The sequence below is a fragment of the Schistocerca americana genome, chromosome 1 (assembly GCF_021461395.2).
Source record: "Schistocerca americana isolate TAMUIC-IGC-003095 chromosome 1, iqSchAmer2.1, whole genome shotgun sequence".
Lineage (NCBI taxonomy): Eukaryota > Metazoa > Arthropoda > Insecta > Orthoptera > Acrididae > Schistocerca > Schistocerca americana.
Genome location: NC_060119.1, coordinates 671,614,732 through 671,633,230, shown reverse-complemented (window position 1 = coordinate 671,633,230; position 18,499 = coordinate 671,614,732).

The following is an 18,499-nucleotide window of genomic DNA, read 5'->3' as shown; positions in this document are numbered from 1 at the left end:
AATATCCTCCTTTATAGCTGCATGGATGCCCAGTGGAACGATAGATAGTCACCTGGTCCAACTTTGTGAGTTGTGACAAAATAAGGACGCCTTTAACTTTTGATGCAGACATTCCACAAGTCAATTTGCTGCTGCTGGTTGGTACACTGTGGTTGTAATCTTCTTTGTTCCTAGTGGCGAAGTGAGGGCCTTGAACAGATGTGAGTAGACTTGTCTACCATGACCTGTCTTTATGCACAGCGGAATCCCAAAATGGAAGATCCACCAACGTAAAAACGTGGTAGCTACAGTCTCTGCTGTGATGTCTGGCATGGGAAAAACCTCTGGCCAACGTGTAAATCAGTTGATTGTGGTCAGACAGTAGGTAAACCCTTCAGATGGAGGGAGAGACCCAATTATATCCAAATGGCGAATATGCTCGAAACTGGATGGTAGAAGTGTCCCGAACAGTGCACGAACATGCCGCGTAATTTTATTGCACTGGTATGTGGTACACTGATGTACATAAGCCTTGTAGTCTGCATTCAAACTCGGGCACACAGGAGTTCATTTAACCAGCTTGGTGGTTCCACGGACTCCTGGGTGTGACTGCTCATGCAATGAAGCAAAGGCTTTCTAGTGAAAACCCTATGTCACAAATGGACGCGTTCTTGATGTTGACGCATTGCAGTACATACAGACATTTGTTGCAGGCAGCGGAAGACGCTGGAGCTGTAGCCCAGCAGGTTCTGCCAAAATCTCTCACAGCTCTGTAACAAGCTGTTGTGCTGTTGCGAGGGCCTCATCGTCCACAGTGCTTGCGATCTCTTGAATGCACAATAGAATATCATCTGGCACATTCTTCTCACTGTCGACGTGTACAATATCGGTTGTGAATTGTCCTATGAAATCTAAATGGCGGGGCTGGTGTGGTGACGATTTGTCAGGCTTTTGTTGAAATGCATACATGGGATATTTGTGGTCTGTAACCAGATTGAACAGTTGCCCCTCAAGCATATACCGGAACTTCTTAACAGCGGCGTATGCATCTTACAGCTCCTGGTCGTATGCAGACCAGTGTTGTTGTGCCAGCGAAAGTTTCTTGCTGAAAAACGCTAAGGATTGCCAGCACTGGTTCGTCTGTTGTTACAACACGGCACCGACTGCTGTTGCAGAGGTATCGACCATGAGGGCGAGAGGTGCTTGTGGAGCTGGGTGAGCCAACAGTGTGGCATCAGCGATAGCAGATTTCACCAAAGCCTCTAGCATTCTATCAGTCAACTTCACTTCTTCACCAAGTTTATGCGGCCCTCGTAGACACTCGTTTAAAGGCGCCACCGATAAGGCATGGTTATGGACAAAAGACATATAAAAGTTCATAACACATAGGAATCGACATAACTCACGTATTGATTGGTTTAAGGGAGGAGGAGGGGGGAGGGGGGAGAAGGGATCGAAGTGCTTGGTCATCAGTCCCTTGTTCCTATATAACAAGTCCACGAGGGAAGGAATGAAACAAACAAGACTTATCGCACAAAACCGTGAGAAAAGGAAAACCACAAGAACTACAGAAGGGCAACAAACACTGCAATGAACAAAATAAGACAAGGAAACTACAGAGAAACGCAAGAAACAGGTAGAAGGGATTAAAACGGTAGAGTAGACGACCGTGGCTGGTTGATCACAAGTTTAGAAAAGGATGAGGCAGCCACTCTGCAACGCATTAAACCTCCAGTTTAAAAGCACACTGGGGTAGAAAACACAGATTGACAAAGGACTGCACTAAAACTTAGAATGATAAAACCCCTCTCACATATAAAACGTAAAACTAAATCAGCCAATGAGGCATTGTCAACTAAAATTAATGGTAACGAGTCCGATGACTGAAAATTCCGCCAAGGGCAGCTAGAGCAGGAAAGTGTAACAGAATGCGGGCCACTGTCAAACGGCCGCCGCACCATCTCTTGTGGTTGCCATGTTCCATGGGTGTTGATGGTGTGGCCCAGGAACTGCACCTTTGGTGCTCCGAAAACACAGTTACTGGATTTATAGCAAACCATGTGCACGAAAACGATCGAAAAGCTGGCGTAAATGCTCCAGGTACTCTGTCTCTGATCTGGACATCACTAAAACATTATCGATATATAACACACAGAAATCAAAATCACGTGTCACTTCGTCCATAAACCTGTATAAAGTTTGGTCATTTTGCATAGGCCAAATGGCATCCTCCTAAATTCAAAAAGTCCTAATGGAGTATACACCGCTGCTTTGGGGATGCCCCTGATGCGACTGGTATTTGGCAGTAAGCCCGTTCTAGATCTACACTCATGCTCATAAATTAAGGATAATGCTGATACATGGTGAAACAACGCTCTAGTGGGCGGTTTGCGGGTTTAAATAACCTCGGGGTATGACCATGCTGTGCATTTGACCTGCGGTCGTCGCACAGTGGCACTGGCAGCAGTCCACATACGCAGAGGTGTGCTGGTGCATGTCAGAGTATGGTGCAGCGAGTAAGTGTGCAGACGTTTTCAGACGTTCTAATGGTGACTGTGTGTTGAAAATGGCTCAAAGAACACATATTGATGACGTTTGAGGGGTAGAATACTAGGGCGACTGGAGATTGGTCAAACAGATCAGGTCGTAGCATGGGCCATCCATGTGTCACAAAGTGTGATCTTAAGATTATGGCAACGATTCCAGCTGACAGGAAACGTGTCCAGGCGCTACAGTACAGGACATCAAAAGTGTACAACACCACAAGAAGACCGATATCTCACCATCAGTGCCCACAGACGGTCATGGAGTACTGCAGATAGACTTTCTCGGGACCTTACTGCAGCCACTGGAACAGTTGTCTCCAGACACACAGTCTACAGACGATGGAGACCTGCAAGCTGCATTCCACTGACCCCTGGTCACAGGAGAGCCCGTAAAGCCTGGTGTCAAGGACACAGTACATGGTCATTGGAGCAGTGGTCCCAGGTTATGTTCACAGACGAGTCCAGGTACAGTCTGAACAGTGATTCTCGCCGGATTTTCATCTGGCGTGAACCAGGAACCAGATACCAACCCCTTAATGTCCTTGAAAGGGACCTGTATGGAGGTCATGGTTTGATGGTATGGGGTGGGATTATGATTGGTGCACGTACACCCCTGAATGTCTTTGACAGAGGAGCTGCAACAGGTCAGGTGTATCGAGACCTCATTTTGCACCAGTACGTCCGCCTTTTCAGGGGTGCAGTGGGTCCCACCTTCCTCCTGATGGATGATAATGCACGGCCCCACCGAGCTGCCATCGTGGAGAAGTACCTTGAAACAGAAGATATCAGGCAAATGGAGTGGCCTGCCAGTTCTCCAGACCTAAGCCCTATCGAGCACGACTGGGTTATGCCTGGGTTATGCCTCAACAGTGCACTCATTTCGTACAGCAGCTGCGTAAACAGCTACCTCATGTTCAACAATCGAGTTTTTGCTGCTACATTGCTATGGTATTGTAGGTTCTCAGAGGTTGGCGAGTGCATGCTGAAAAAAAAAATACTATTTCACCAAAGGATTCAGACTTTTATTGATTTCTGCCAACCGAAGACAGGAGTGCAACAGTTTAAGCTACAATGATTCAAAATATCTGATAGAATCTTAACTGAAACGGGAAACAGATCTCACATATAACACACCATTTCAGTTCACTTTCATTTCCTCTCCAGAACCCCTTAAATAAGAGCTCCGTATCTTATATTGAAAACTATGCAACAGACTTTGGTAACAGATATGGCAGAAGTATTGATGCAGCCGATATGGTTAACGAAATAGCGAGTGTCAAATTCCAGTGGAATGAGCCGTGAAAAGCACTGACACAGCTTCGAATTTGGAATTGCTTTTCTTTTTTGTTCTGAGTATGGGTTATGACGTGCTTATCCATCTTCAAAACAGCTTAGAGACATTTATGACTATTTCAGCGACTGGAGTGTCTTATCAGCGCAGTTTCAGCAAAATAAAGATGATAAAAAAACTGCTTAAAGCCAGGTACACGTGAAGTAGACTGTCAAACTCAGCTATCTGGTCAATAGAACATGACACAGCTGCTGAATTTGACTTCAGTGATGCTATAACCCTGTACGCAATACTTGGATAAACGCCACACCACCAGGCTGCAGTTGGTGCTCATGCAGTCGGCTACACTTCAGAATGGCAGCAGTACGGGCTGGATACCAGAGAACGCCTGCAGTGGGTCGCAAGACCAGTGCACATGGCAGTGCATCTGCCACGCCACCCACAGGAGCCCTCCTTTGCGTAGAGACAGTGCAACTGGCGCTCCTTCTCAGGTTGCATTATACACTTATCGTACTCTTTCTCCGTTTGTCTTTTACTTGAATGAGGATAAATAAACTTCTGTTCTTAGTGGCCTTTTGTGTCTCGCATTACGACACAAGTGGTAAGGAGTCTGGTATTCACTTGCCTGTGCTCAGTCTGTTGGTTCTTCCTTCAGTTTTGGCGACGGAGGCAATTAAAACTTAACGCTACCATCAATCTAAAGGCCAAGTGGAGTGGCAACCATGCACTCTGTTATCGTATATTCAGAGCCACAATATTAAATTCTGTACTTAGAACAAGTGATGTGTCAACCATGTAACCTGTCCTCGTATTCACAGGTATTGAGATGTCGTAGAGGTGTGCTCGTATTCCCAGGTTAGATATATCTTGCCGGCCGCGGAGGCCGAGCGGTTCTAGGCGCTTCAGTCCGGAGCGACGCGCCTGCTACGGTCGCAGGTTCGAATCCTGACTCGGGCATGGATGTGTGTGATTCCTTAGGTTAGTTAGGTTTAAGTAGTTCTAAGTTCTATGGGACTAATGACCTCAGCTGTTAAGTCCCATAGTGCTTAGAGCCATTTGAACCATTTTTTTGATATATTATTTTTAGCCAACAGGACTACGTGCCACCTTGAATTTACCGCCAGTTTACAGTTAGGGCAACTGAGCTCTGAGTAGGGTGCAGCAAACGCATGTGGTGGCTCATGTCGTTACTACTGATGTGAGTTGCTTTGAATAAGAAGAGATTTCTCTGGTGTTGGGTGGCTATCTGATAGGGTAAAGACTGCCAGCCTTGCTAGCAAATTCTGTTGGTAGTGAGAGGTTTGTTTCCATTAGTGTTAGTTTATCTCTTAGTGAAACTGAAGTAGACAGTTCCTGTGTACTTGATATTGTAGAGGTTATACTCGACAACTGGAATAAATTAATAATTGGTACCTTTTCCGAAAACCCCAATTTCAAAGAAAACTTGAGTCTCATTTCAAATAGGTGTCCTACTCATAAGATAATCGTTGGTGGTGACTTCAATATACCCTCGATACGTTGGCGAAAAGACTTGTTTAAAGACGGTGGTACGCACACAAAATAGTCTGAAATCTTATTTTCCGCTCCGTTCAAAGATTTGACCAATTAAATGGGAAAAACCTAATTTTCGGCTGTTGTTGCAGTTGCCTTCCTCTGATCTGCTAAAGGAAAAAAAAACTGGTATGTTGTGTTGGCGAAAGCTCAAATATAATTCGTGATGACTCCAACACCGGACATGTCTCAACTTTAAAAACAGTTGACTTATTTTCGTATGATTGTAGGAGTGGAATGCTAATTTTATTGGCTTACTGAGGAAGCTTTTAACACTGTTCATTGTTGCCATGCCCCGTAGAGGGTTCTTGACGCTCTGGCCAACGCAGTACACCAGTTTCTCCACTGATACATCCAGAGGAACATCATAGTAACCACGGCCCATATATAGGTGTTATCCACATAGTAAAGTTGTTTCACAATTTGACGCAGCTCTATATCGAGAAATCTCGTATGTTTAGTGACAACGCACGTACCGATTCTCATCTGTTTAGTATTTAATTATTATTTAATAAGTACATTATACTCCTTTCCAGTGCGGTACGTTGATTTTTGTTTACTAGGTCTGACACGAAAAAACTATGCGTTAAAAGAAGCAACATATCTCGCATTACTTTCCAATATGGCGGTGAGTGATGAGATTAAATCATGTCAAAAAGTTAAAAAAAAGCATGGGGTAATGTTAGTGTATGGGTTATGGTGTAGAAAATTCGTCTACAATGAATGTGTAAGCCTTGGTAATATTGAAGCTCATGCTGTGGCGTTTAAAAGAGAGAATTAAGTTTTACTTGAAACTTGCCAAAAGAGGTAAGGTATCAAACTTTTAAGAGAAACAGACACTGGACAATAGAAAATTAGAGAATTGTGTAAATAGTTGATTTAACTTACCACAGTTCGTACCAAATTTTGTCAAGTTAAGAACGAACTACCAAACGATAACTCAACAATAAATACGCAGCTAGTTATAGTTCTAGGTTTAAATCCAACTTCAGAAAAATATTTATTGCAGCTGTCAAAGTCCTTTGAGAAATGAAGCAAAGAAACCCGTGACAACCATGTGGAGAATATGGAAAGGGTGTCTACCAAACGAAAAACCGAAATTAATGAGCAAAACGCCACGAACTTACACAACCAAAGCATAAACCAAGGACTAAACAAATGACATTTTGTGCATCAGAGAGCTCAAGACATTAACAACATTCTAAAGACGTTAAGTTTTTGCATATTGCAAATGATTTACCCAAATAATTAACTCATAGATAACAACAGAACGTTACAGAAGGATTCAGTTCGAATGTAAGTAGGAAATAATCCTATGCAGCTTAAACAATTGCGTACAGTGACTTAAAATGTACAAATGATATCTCAAATAAACAAAAACACGCTGTTACAGTGACATGCACTCTAAATGTAAACAGGAAAACATCTAATGAAAGTGAAGCAAAGCAGTGTTACTATCTAAACAGTCATGACAATCCCATAGACGAAAACTCAGCAAAAAATGCAGGCACACCTTTTCAGGAAATACACAGGGAACGAAGAAATGTACACTTTGTCAGTGAAATAAAACCTTTCGTGAATACTGAAGGAAAAAATATGTTAAAATTGTAGCTGAGGAACACATGCGTGCCCACAAAAGTGCACTGTTGTTGTTGTTGTGGTCTTCAGTCCTGAGACTGATTTGATGCAGCTCTCCATGCTGCTCTATCCTGTGCAGGCTTCTTCATCTCCCAGTACTTGCTGCAGACTACATCCCTCTGAATCTGCTTAGTGTACTCATCTCTTGGTCTCCCTCTACGATTTTTACCCTCCACGCTGCCCTCCAGTACTAAACTGGTGATCCCTTGATGCCTCAGAATTTGTTCTACCAACCGATCCCTTCTTCTGGTCAAGTTGTGTCACAACCTCCTCTTCTCCTCAATTCTATTCAATACCTCCTCATTAGTTACGTGATCTACCCATCTAATCTTCAGCAGTCTGCTGTAGCACCACATTTCGAAAGCTTCTATTCTCTTCTTGTCCTAAGTATTTATTGTCCATGTTTCACTTCCATACATGGCTACACTCCATACAAATACTTTCAGAAACGACTTCCTGACACTTAGATCTATACTCGATGTTAATTTCTCTTCTTCAGAAACACTTTCTTTGCCATCGCCAGTCTACATTTTATATCCTCTCTACTTCGACCATCATCAGTTATTTTGCTCCCCAAATAGCAAGACTCCTTTACTACAATAAGTGTCTCATTTCCTAATCTAATTCCCGCAGCATCACCCGACTTAATTCGACTACATTCCATTATCCTCGTTTTGCTTTTGTTGATGTTCATCTTATAGCCTCCTTTCAAGACACTGTCCATTCCGTTCAACTGCTCTTCCAAGTCCTTTGCTGTCTCTGACAGAATTACAATGTCATCGGCGAACCTCAATGTTTTTATTTCTTCTCCATGGATTTTAATACCTACTCCGAATTTTTCTTTTGTTTCCTTTTCTGCTTGTACAATATACAGATTGAATAACATCGGGGAGAGGCTACAACCCTGTCTCACTCCCTTCCCAACCACTGCTTCCCGTTCATGCCCCTCGACTCTTATAACTGCCATCTGCTTACTGTGCAAATTGTAAATAGCCTTTCGCTTCCTGTATTTTACCCCTACCACCTTTAGAATTTGAATGAGAGTATTCCAGTCAACATTGCCAAAGGCTTTCTCTAAGTCTACAAATGCTACAATCGCAGGTTTGCCTTTTCTTAATCTTTCTTCTAAGATAAGTCGTAAGGTCAGTATTGCCTCACGTGTTCCAACATTTCTACGGAATCCGAACTGATCTTCCCCGAGGTCGGCTTCTACCAGTTTTTCCATTCATCTGTAAAGAATTCGCGTTAGTATTTTGCAGCTGTCACTTATTAAACTGATAGTTCAGTAATTTTCACATCTGTCAACACCCGCTTTCTTTGGGATTGAAATTATTATATTCATCTTGAAGTCTGAGGGTATTTTGCCTGTCTCATACATCTTCCTCACCAGATGGTAGAGTTTTGTCAGGACTGGCTCTCCCAAGGCCATCAATAGTTCTAATGGAATGTTGTCTACTCCCGGGGCCTTGTTTCGACTCAGGTCTTTCAGTGCTCTGTCAAATTCTTCACGCAGTATCGTATCTCCCATTTCATCTTCATCTACATTCTCTTCCATTGCCATAATATTGTTCTCAAGTACATCGCCCTTGTATAGACCCTCTATATACTTCTTCCACCTTTCTGCTTTCTGTTCTTTGCTTAGAACCGGATTTCCATCTGAGCTCTTGATATTCATACAAGTGGCTCTCTTTTCTCCAAAGATCTCTTTAATTTTCCTGTAGGCAGTATCTATCTTATCCCTAATGAGATAAGCCTCTACGTCCTTACATTTGTCCTCTAGCTATCCCTGCTTAGCCATTTTGCACTTCCCGTCGATCTCATTTTTGAGACATTTGTATTCCTTTTTGCCTGCTTCATTTACTGCATTTTTATATTGTCTCCTTTCATCAATTAAATTCAATATTTCTTCTGTTACCCAAGGATTTCTACTAGCCCTCGTCTTTTTACCTACTTGATCCTCTGCTGCCTTCACTACTTCACCCCTCAGAGCTACCCATTCTTCTTCTACTGTATTTCTTTCCCCCGTTCCTGTCAATTATTCCCTTATGCGCTTCCTGAAACTCTGTACAACCTCTGATTTAGTCAGTTTATCCAGGTCCCATCTCCTTCAATTCCCACCTTTTTGCAGTTTCTTCAGTTTTAATCTACAGTTCATATCCAATAGATTGTGGTCAGAGTCCACATCTGCCCCTGGAAATGTCTTAAAATTTAAAACCTGGTTCCTAAATCTCTGTCTTACCTTCTATCTGAAACCTTCTAGTATCTCCAGGATTCTTCCATGTGTACAACCTTCTTTTATGGTTCTTGAACCATGTGTTAGCTATGATTATGTTATACTCTGTGCAAAATTCTACCAGATGGCTTCCTCTTTCATTTCTTACCCCCAATCCATATTCACCTACTACGTTTCCTTCTCTCCCTTTTCCTACTCTCAAATTACAGTCACTCATAATTATTAAATTTTCGTCTCCCTTCACTACCTGAATAATTTCTTTTATCTCATCATTCATTTCTTCAATTTCTTCGTCATCTGCAGAGCTAGTTGGCATATATATTTGTACTACTGTAGTAGGCGTGGGCTTCTTGCCCACAATAATGCGTTCACTATGCTGTTTGTAGTAGCTTACCTGCACTCCTATTTTTTATTCATTATTAAACCTACTCCTGCATTACCCCTATTTGATTTTGTATTTATAACCCTGTATTCACCTGGCCAAAAGTCTTGTTCCTATTGCCACCGAACTTCACTAATTCCCACTATATCTAACTTTAACCTATCCATTTCCCTTTCTAAATTTCCTAACCTACCTGCCCGATTTAGGGTCTGACATTCCACGCTTCGATCCGTAGAATGCCAGTTTTCTTTCTCCTGATAACGACGTCGTCCTGAGTAGTCCCCGCCCGGAGATCCGAATGGGGAACTATTTTACCTCCGGAATATTTTACCCAAGAGGACGAATGGTTCAAATGGCTCTGAGCACTATGGAACTCAACTGCTGAGGTCATTAGTCCCCTAGAACTTAGAACTAGTTAAACCTAAGGACATCACAAACATCCATGCCCGAGGCAGGATTCGAACCTGCGACCGTGGCGGTCTTGCGGTTCCAGGCTGCAGCGCTTTTAACCGCACGGCCACTTCGGCCGGCCCCAAGAGGACGCCATCATCATTTATCCATACAGTAAAGCTGCACGCCCACGGGAAAAATTACGGCCGTAGTTTCCCCTTGCTTTCAGCCGTTCGCAGTACCAGCACAGCAAGGCCGTTTTCGTTTGTGTTACAAGGCCAGATCAGTCAATCATCCAGACTGTTGCCCCTGCAACTACTGAAAAGGCTGCTGCCCCTCTTCAGGAACCACACGTTTGTCTGGCCTCTCAACAGATACCCCTCCGTTGTGGTTGCACCTACGGTACGGCCATCTGTATCGCTGAGGCACGCAAGCCTCCCCACCAACGGCAAGGTCCATGGGCCATGCACTACAAAGCACCAAACAGAAAGTAAGCCCACTACCCGATAATTCTACTGCATCTGGAAATGTTGGCTCAAAAAGAACGATTAAAACAACAGTTGGTACAGGAGATGAATAAAGAATGTTGAATGGCGAAAAAAGGGCATGGTTACAACTCAGCAGATTCGAAAGTGGCACAGTGGCACAACTCCTGATGATTTGGAAATTTGTGGTAAGATTCTATGGGACCAAACTGCTGAGGTCATCGGTCCCTAAGCTTACACACTACTTAATCTAACTCAAACTAACTTACGCTAGGGACAACACACACACCATGTACGAGGGAGGACTCGAACCTCCGATTGAGTGAGCTGCGCGGGTCGTGCACGGCGCCTGAGACCGTGTGGCTACCCCGCGCGGCACAAAAATTTTGCTATAAAACGTTTTTTATTCAGTGTATTGGCCAATATTCCTGTGAAATAGGCTCTCAGTGACAAACAAGCACCAAGAGCAACCAAGAACTAAACGGTCACATATTGCTTAGAATGTCATTTCCATATTTACAAACAGTGCCAGTGGGCTATGTCTCAGACCTAAATTCGATGTGTTATCCTGTATATAATTGAAGCCAGTCGTTCTTTGTCTGCGTGAACACTGGTAACTTGCACAAGTTGGTGGGTACTACAGTTCTAATGAATACCTAAATTTGGTAAGTGCAGGATACAGAATAACTGCTGCCGTCTGTGGTGCACCTAGATTTAGAGTTTACCTCTTTGGAATTATTAGGACCTAGAATAGAAATGAGAACCTTGAAAATTTTCTCATCCAAATGGAATCTTGCCTGTGCTATTAGCACTTGAGCTCAAGAATTGCTTTGTGTGGTGATTTCATTGCATACTCTGGTAAAGAGAGCACTAAGGCGAGAGAGTTTTTGAACCTAAAAGTCAGTTATGGTTTATTTCCGATGGATTTGGTTATAGTATTCAGTCTCGCTACAATGACTTTCTGGGAACTAATCCCTATATCTGTCATAATGATCCCTATTTGTTCAGGATTATTTGTTGCTAAGAGGTCAAGTATATTTAAATATTCAATATACTTGCAGAAAAAGCAAGAGAAATTACAAAATGGCTGTATGAAAGATACTTGGAATGAGGCCAATAAGAAAAAGTTAATAAAATACCACATGTTACAACTAAGGCAAAATGAATGGTGGACACTGCAGGCACGGGCAGAAGAACATACGAATTTCTCATTAATATCAAGTGTGACTAAAAAGGAGATTTCTTTACCTATCGACTGGACTGATTCATGACCTGACTTTGCATGGCCCCTATCCAACGTATCTATGCAAAATAAAAATAATGATGAAGCATAGCTGCAGATGCAGCAGTGTGGACAGTCCAGAGCACAGAATGTGATTCTGTGCACTCTACGAAAATACGGTGGGTAATGGTTTTCAGGGATTAAGGATGGCCGGCCGATGTGGCCGAGTGGTTCTAGGTGCTTCGGTCTGGAACCGCGCGACCGCTACGGTCGCAGGTTCAAATCCTGCCTCGGGCATGGATATGTGTGATGTCCTTAGCCTAGTTAGGTTTAGTAGTTCTAAGTTCTAGGGGACTGATGACCTCAGATGTTAAACCCCACAGTGCTCAGAGCCATTTGAACCATTTGATTAAGGATGTTGGATCCCAAAGTAGCATTAAGAAACAAGTCAACTGTGTGGATCTTGGATAGTACTGAAATAACAGTATCTAGGAAGACGAAAGAAGACTTCACGAGGCATTCTGTCACACATCAGCATGCTGTCACCCCAGCTACCCAACATACACTGCAGATAGAGAACAGACAGCTGAGATCAGCGACCACTGGATGAAATGGTTTCTCAGGAATGTATACTATGTTGGTGCAAATGATCACAGAAATGTGGAGTCCAAGATATAACAGTGAATTGCGGAACTGTTTGTTATAGTGAAAACGCCACTGGTGTGCTGCCCACACGCAAGGAATCAAGCAGACAATGGCTATTCACCAGGATAGTATGACGTCAGATCCAGTAGTGGAAACAACCATCTACAGTTCAAATGTCCAAAATGCAGTGTGTGAGACACAAATGTGAAATTTATTCAAATCTGAGATTAATGGAGAATCAAGTAGACCTTTGAGACCCAGTGCTGGGTAATTGACATAATAATATAATTTAAAGGAACTGGTTATGATAATGACTTCAATATTTAAATAACACTACGGTTTATTGTCAGAACATATGAATATTAATGAAGTAACATACAACTATGATGACAAAACGGTACAAGGATGTTCCCCATTATACACATTGCTAACTAATGCTCTGAGTTGTCAAAGTTAGCGAAAAAGGTGGAATTGCATAAAATTTCCGCTCTTATTCTGTGAGGTGGCCACAGTGGCCTGGCTATAATGAACGCATCGACAGTTTATCTGGAACCATCACTCAAAGATCCTACGGAAATCAGGAAGCGCTGATAAATGAGATAGTAGCAGCTATCTTGCATTTGAACTGCAATAGAATTGGTTTCCGCAGTATGCCGAAGCTGTAAGCGTCGCTTACCGTAATGTTTTTTAAACTATGAACGGAGTGGAGACGCAGCGACCCCACGACCTGAGAGCATAGCCACAATCTAGCCACCACATCTCTCAGTTGCCTCCTCTCATCTATGTCCCGGTCACGACTCTCCTTACCTACGTCTCCCCATTGACTCCCTTCTTCGCGTCTCTAAAATCGAAGCTTGCTGTTTCTTTCCCACCAACACTATGCTTCAACCAAACCTCTATAACACTGTCAATACTGCCGAATGTCGCAACTGTTTCACAGGAAAGATTTTAGGCCCAAAAACGCTGAAACGTCAACAGGCCGATGAATCACACTTATCACCCTTTTTTCTAAAAAGGTTGCTATCATGTGTTACATCCACATGATGTCACAAATAGCCTCGCAATACAGGTCCCGTGAAAAAATAAAAAGCCTGCTACAAGGCTAATAGCCGACGCTGCTACAGTGTCTGTCTATAAAGTAGGTCAGAGCTGTTATCAAGTTCTTTAGAAATGCGAGGAGATGTTTATGTCCGCAAGTATGTTACTTCAGAGCTACCATTGTCCATTGTCCACTGGCAGAGTCTGTTTTTTTTTGTTTTTTTTTTTCAATGAACGCTTTTTTATCTTGGCCACCCGCTGACCGTCACAAAAGGGCAATGGCTCATCCGCCAGTGGCCTGTATGCCCAAGCGATTTTTATCTCTTCGTTAGGAGGCAGGTACCCTACCTGCCATTCTTTCCTGTTCCTGCAGAGGACCTCCCAAGGCTCGCTCTGCTGGGCCTTGCAAAATGGCGCCGGTCATGTTTACAGCATCCACCACTTCTAAAGTAAGCCCAGAAAGCAATTGAAAGTACCTAGCATCAAGTTAGATTATAAGAAAATTATGAAGAAGAAGTGAACTCATCATAGCCTGCCACTGTGATAATACTCGTATACAGGGTGTCCCATTTGCCTTCACCACTATAAATAACTGTTTGTCTAGATGAAAATTACAAAATGTTTCAAGCAAATGTTCTTTAGCCGTCAGAGGGACATCAATCAGCATGATTGTCTTCATTATAGCTTTTTTTTTCAGAGATATGAACAGCGGTACGACTTTTTTAAATGGTACCCTGTATTTTTTATTCGATAATTCATTTCATATCCTAAAGACCTATTCAAAAATGTATCACAGTGTACCATTCACTGAAACACAACGTTAATAATTACGTAACACAACACTGACGTTGACGCTCCCAGCGCTTAAAGCAGGTACTATGGAACCGCGCGACTGCTATGGTCGTAGGTTCGAATCCTGCCTCGGGCATGGATGTGTGTGATGTCCATAGGTTAATTAGGTTTAAGTAGTTCTAAGTTCTAGGGGACTGATGACCTCAGATGTTGAGTCCCATAGTGCTCAGAGCCATTTGAACCATAAGAGCAGGTACTCGGGGTAATGGAACACATCCACGTGCTGACGTTGACAGAGGACAAATGTAAACACAAGTAGAATGCACACCTGTCATTCCATCAACCATCGTCAGTTGAAGAGTTGTGTGAGTAGAATGTACACCAACGAAGAGAAGGTAGAAATGCTACTCATCTATGGGGAATGTAAGTTAGCAGAACAGTAATTGCAATACTGTTTTCTTATGTGTGGGTACACTTAGTCCTTTTAAATAATGTTGTGTAGAGTAGGCATACAGTAAAGGCTGTCCTTCCTACAAACTGCATCGACATAACGTTTCTTTTATTGCTGTTGTTGAAGGTAGGTGAAATGCTACGCAGGCAACGGAACTGTACAGAGAGCGACATCCTGACAAGAACCCACCTTACCGACGGATGTTTCCTCGTCTTGTTGCGACGCTTCAGGAAACGGGAAGTTTCAACCCACGACAACACAATCGTCGTAACACTCGCACAGACGAAGCTGCCGAAGTTTCTGTTCTCGATTCCGATCCTATGAATCCACATGTGAGCACACGACAGCTTGAACACGAGACTGGCATTCCTAAAACCAGTGTACGTCCTATTCTTACACGTCACCGGTTCCATCCTTACCATGTACACCTACATGAAGAATTGCATGGGAATGATTTCCAGAATCGTGTACAGTTCCGACAGTGGACACAGCAGCAAATCCTCGCCAACCCGGACTTCTTCCCCAGTGTTCTATTTACCGATGAATATTCCTTCTCAAACAAAGGATAGGTAAATGCAAGGAACATGCATTATTGGTCCAGCGACAACCCACGATGGCTTAGACAGGTGAAACATCAGCGTCAGTGGAGAGTTAACGTCTGGTGTGGGATGCTTGGTACTACAATTATTGGACCTTATTTCATCAATGGTAGTTTAAACGGCACAGCGTATGCCAACTTCCTCAGACGAATTCTTCCTCCTCTTCGGGATGAAGTGCCTCTAAGAACCAGAATGCTTATATGGTATCAACACGATGGATGTCCAGTACATAATGCCTTGCGTGCACGCCGTGTTCTGAACCGAAGGTTTGCTGCCAGATGGATTGGTCGAGGAGGAACAGTTATTTGGCCTGCTAGGTCTCCTGATTGAAATCCTCTGGAGTTTTTTTCTTTGGGGCCGTATCAAAGACGTTGTCTATTGCGAAATTCCAACAACTACGGAGGACATGCAGGAACCTATCTTGCTTACTTGTAATTCTCTTCAGCAGGCATCACTGGAAGCAGAAAATAATTCTTTCATGGAACGAATGCACCAGTGTATCGGTGACTAGGGTCACCACTTGAGCACCTTTGAATGTCCTACTCCTGGGCTGTGGAACAGGAGAGTCAAAGTAAATTTTGTGTTATGTTTTTACTTGGTTTTCATTTGTTTTCTGACAACTCCAGCAAGTGGACGAGTCTGTGATCCCGGGCTCAAAGTCAATGTTGTGTTATGTAATTAATAACTTTGTGTTTCAGTGAATCGTACACCGTGATACATTTTTCAGTTGGTCTTTAGGAGAGGAAATTAATTACCGAATGAAAACTATAGGATGCCATTTAGAAAAGTCATACCGCTGTTCATATCTTTGTAAAAAACAAAGCTACAACGAAGGCAGTCGTGCTGATTGATGCCCCCCCTGACGGCTAAAGAACATCTGCTTGAAAAATTTTGTAATTTGCATCTGGGCAAACAGTTAGTTAGGATGGTAAAGATAAATGGGACACCCTGTATATTCCGTCAAACTAATGCAGTTCCCTTCCATTTGTATAATCAAAGATGACCAAAAAAAAAAAAAAAAAAAAAAACGGTCGCTGAAGGGCTTGGCACATTTGATAACATCTCTCTTGCACAAATATTTTTTCCAAGGGATGTACCTCTAAAGAATATAGTGGGACAACAATAAGAAAAATTTTACAAAGATGCTTACATGGTGTGGTCTGCAAGTTAATGTATCAGACCACCAGTATCATAGGCTGAGCGGAGAGTACATGAAGATGTATCTCTGCAAAGACATTCATCCAAATATAGACCATATTGTCCAGTCCCTTTTCCAGTGGCCGTAAGGGTGATGGAATTTATGTGACCAACGTCACAATGTTGCTCAGCTGGTCGACATTTCACTCTTATCAAGGAAAAAGTTGTAAATATGTTATCCAGAGTGTTTGTAAGTGACTGGTGCAGCTTTAAAAATTAATAGTTAATCGATTTATTATTTTTATGAGCAAATCTTACAGCCTAAGCAATCCAAGTTTTTGATGCATTACATGGTGTTTGCTTGTCATGTTTACGCCACAGGCGTGTTGTCTGTTTACAAGATGGCGTTGCAATAGGGAAAGGCACTCAGTGTATTGCGTTTTGGTGTCCAAATCTGTGGTTACAGTACAGCATGAGTTTCGTGCACGGTTTAGGAAACTACCTCCACACAAGAATAACATGTGTACCATCAGATCGTGAAAACCAGATGCCTTGTATGACTGACGTAAACATAGAAAGAGTGCATGAGGCCTTTCACTGAATTATTCATGCCAAAGATTATGGGATCGAAGGTGTTGTGTAAGCGGCTATGTTTTCAACTGTGCAAAGTGGGGTTAGAACAGTCCTTACACCAGCAGACAAAGTGGAAAGGCATGAATTTTGTGAAGAGCTGCTGTTAAAAATGAAGGACGCTGATTTTCTTCAAAGACTCATCTTTGCAATGAAGCCATTTTCCATGTTAGTGGCAAAGTGAACAACACAATGTCTGTATCTGGTGAAGCGAGAAACTACGTACGCTGATAGGGCATCAGTGTGGCTCTCCAAAAGTGAACGTTTTCTGTGCAGTGTCATGCAAGAAGGTGCACAGGTCATTTTTCTTCAAACAACAAATCATGACGGCTGACTCATTTCGAGACATGTTGGAAACCTGGTTGTTACCACAGATGAACATCAGTTATGTTTACATTTTGCAAGTGGATAGTGTTCTCCCCTCCACAGGAATGCTTGAGAGCTTCTTAATCGCATTATTCACCAATGCTGGAATGGACGTAGTGCAATGGCAGGCAACAACCTTCTCCCCTGGACATCCTGTTCGCCGGATTTAACACCCAGGAGTTTCCTTTTGTAGGGGTTTGTGAAATACCGAGTCTATGCACCACCAATGCCTGTGTCCCTTGGAGAAGTGAATGATAAAATAAAACATGCGCTGTAGACGAATACAGAGGACACGTTGCACTGAGTATAGGAAGAATTTGATTAGTGTGGATATGTGTGTTGTGTGACCAAGGGTGCACATATTGAAAGATTGTGATTAATGTGGCAGGCCGCGGTGGCCGTGCGGTTCTAGGCGCTTTAGTCCGGAACCGCGTGACTGCTACGGTCGCAGGTTCGAATCCTGCCTCGAGTATCGATGTGTGTGGTGTCCTTAGGTTAGTTAGGTTTAAGTAGTTCTAAGGTCTAGGGGACTGATGACCTCAGATGTTGAGTCCCATAGTGCTCAGAGCCATTTGAACCATTTGATTAATGTGTCAAAAACTTTGATAGTTGTTGGTGCTTGTACTGTAAGGTTTGCCCATATAAAGAAATAAATACATTTATTAATTATTTTTAAAACCACATCATTCATTTATAAACACCCAATGTATCAAAATTTTCTCTGCCCTTGTTGTCATGTGGCTCCCTAATTTATCTTGCATGTGAAGTTACCAATCATGACTCGGCTCAAGGTCCATTCACACTCATTATTTATCTTAAGTCGACGTCTACTACATCATGTAGCTTCTTATAAGTATTTTATATTAAATGTGAAATATTGTGACACCAGAAATTTAAGTATGCTTATTTTTTTGATAACTTCAAAATAAAATGCAGGAAGTCCCTGAGATGCTACATGTAACTAAACACATACAAATAAGGTAAAAATCCCCAGCATCAAGTACAGATACGTCATGTCATAATGGACTTGTACATGTGTAGCAGCAATTGGTTATTTTATACAGAAGGACAATAAATTCGTGTAACTATTCATGTTTCCACTTGTGACCTGCGTCCTTTAGAAA